The sequence below is a fragment of the Cajanus cajan genome, chromosome 9 (genome assembly GCF_000230855.2).
Source record: "Cajanus cajan strain Asha chromosome 9, NIPB_CcT2T_4, whole genome shotgun sequence".
Classification (NCBI taxonomy): domain Eukaryota; kingdom Viridiplantae; phylum Streptophyta; class Magnoliopsida; order Fabales; family Fabaceae; genus Cajanus; species Cajanus cajan.
The window spans coordinates 33,427,370-33,429,693 of NC_138525.1; the positions used below are offsets into that span (position 1 = coordinate 33,427,370).

A 2,324-nucleotide genomic window follows, 5' to 3' on the forward strand; every position below is an offset into this window, starting at 1 on the left:
TGTTTGATCATATTTAAAAATTTTTCAAATTGTCTATCAAGTTTAGTCCTTGCTAACCTTTGAGGAAAAGGAATTGGAGGGTGATAAACAGTTTGAGGCTTTGATGAAGATACTTTTTCTTTTTCTAATCTCTCTTTTTCAGGTTTTTCAACCATAGGAGAAGCGTCTTCATCAATCTCAATATTATCATTTTGATTAGACACAGGTCCGTCTAATTTCTTCCCACTCCTTAAAGTAACAGCATTAACATTTTCAGCTGGGTTTGCAACTGTTTTACCTGGGAACTTACCTGGAGAATTGTTTGAACTAGGCATCAACTGTGCAATTTGATTTTCCAGCATCTTGTTGTGGAGAGTAATATTCTCAACCTTGACAGCAAGGTTTTGAATAGAATTTGCCATTGAATCATTGGTCTGTTTTTGATTAGTGACAAAATTCTCCATAAGGTTTTCTAATCTTGAAACACTTTGTTGAATTGAGGGTGTCTGTACTGGATTTCCTTCCCCATTAATGAAGTGATTGGACGGACGGAAATTAGGTTGCTGATTGCTAGTTCCTTGAACTGGGTTATTCTTCCAAGAAAAGTTAGGATGATTCTTCCAACCAGGGTTGTATGTGTTGGAATATGGATTACTCTTCTCTCTTCGAGGAGTGTCATAGAAATTATGAGAAGCTGCCACTTGTTCAGTAGTATCTTCTTTTTCTCCAGTAAAAATTGAGGTACAATCTACTGCAGTGTGCCCTTGTTCCCTACAAAGGTCACATACTTGATTTGTAGCCACTGAATTAACCTTAGCTTTTTCCATCTTGTCTAATCTTTGATTAAGAGTATCAAATTTTGCTAAGAGTAACTCAATATTGTTCACTTCATATCGCCCCGGAGTTCCTTTCCTTGCTGTGACTTCTCTTTCACTGTATTGGCTGTGATTTGAGGCTACATTTTCCAAAATAATCATGCAGTCATTAATAGGTTTCCCCATGAAAGATCCTCCAGCTGCTGAGTCTAATATCATGGTGCTTTGTTGGTCCAATCCTTCAAAGAAAAATTGGATGGTAAGCCAACGGTTGAAGCCATGTTGTGGGCATGCTTGAAGATATCCTTTGAACCGCTCCCATGCTTCATAAATAGTCTCTCCAGTGCCTTGTTGGAAATTAGTGATTTTCTTCCTCAATTCTTTAGTTTTAGAAGGAGGAAAGAATTTCTCTAGAAAAGCTCTTTCACATAATTCCCAAGTTGCTATCTTTTCTCTAGGCACTGTTCTTAGCCACACCTTTGCCTTATCTCTCAAGGTGAGTGAGAATAAGCGGAGTCGCATTCCATCAGAAACTTCATCATCAAATTGCTGGGTCTCACAGATTTCCAAGAACCCCTCTAAGTGGTCATTAGGATCTTCTGATGGTAGTCCTCCAAAGGTGTTCTGTTTGAGCATATTCACCAGAGAAGCTGGTACAGTAGCTCCAGTTTGCATCTCCCCTCCAGGTATCCCACGAGCTACGGGTGCAGAGTAATCCCGAAGCGGTAAATTATCTCGTTGTGCAGCCATGTCAAATTCTCTAAAAAGGTTTCTTTTCCTTCTCAGGAGAGTTCTTTCAATCTCAGGATCAAGTGGTGTTGGTTTCCCAAGACGTAGAGATCTCTTTTGCATTAACCCTAAGGCACTGCAAAAAAAAAAAAGAAAGTGACCCGTGAAATCTGAATTGGAGAATTAAACACTAAAAAAAAATTATTTATTTATTTAATTTTTTTTTTTTTTTTTTTTTTTAAATTCGAATTAAAATAATTGTAATTTAAATCAAGAGACGTAGTCCCCGGCAACGGCGCCAAAAACTTGATGTATAGAAAAACCGCAAGTGTACGGTTGTCGTCAAGTAATAAATATCGAATCACAGGGACTACGTGTTTGACCTAGAATTACTAGTATTTTAATTTGAATTTTAAAACAGATAGAATGTTTGTTTTGAGATGATAAGATCAGATTCGCTGGTAAAAGAGATAGTAATGCAATTAATGAATAAGATAAAACTTTAAGATAAGATAAGGAGATTTCCGGGAATCTAGGGTTCGCACAAAGAGTTCCAACAATATTGAATTATTATTTTCATTAATTAATTCTATTCCATCTTGAAGGTAGTCTTAACCTAATTTAATCCTTGCACCTTCTCAGGCTACGAGGACGTGTTTAATTAAAATTAATCCCTACTCTCGTGGTAATTACGTTCAATTAAACCCATTAAGATCTTTGTTAATCTATTGCTCCTCGAAAGCTTAAATCAACTCTCGTGATTTAACACTCAAGTCTGTTCCTTTAGGTTCCGATAATTAG

At 36.7% G+C, this 2,324-nt stretch overlaps 1 non-coding gene across 1 annotated transcript; it reads left to right on the forward strand.

Moving 5' to 3' along the window:
- The first annotated feature begins 1,068 nt into the window (after positions 1-1,068).
- On the forward strand, positions 1,069-1,175 carry LOC145952250 (small nucleolar RNA R71). The gene has a single exon (XR_014429929.1). It is a non-coding gene; the product is annotated as a small nucleolar RNA R71 (small nucleolar RNA).
- Positions 1,176-2,324: the final 1,149 nt, after the last annotated feature.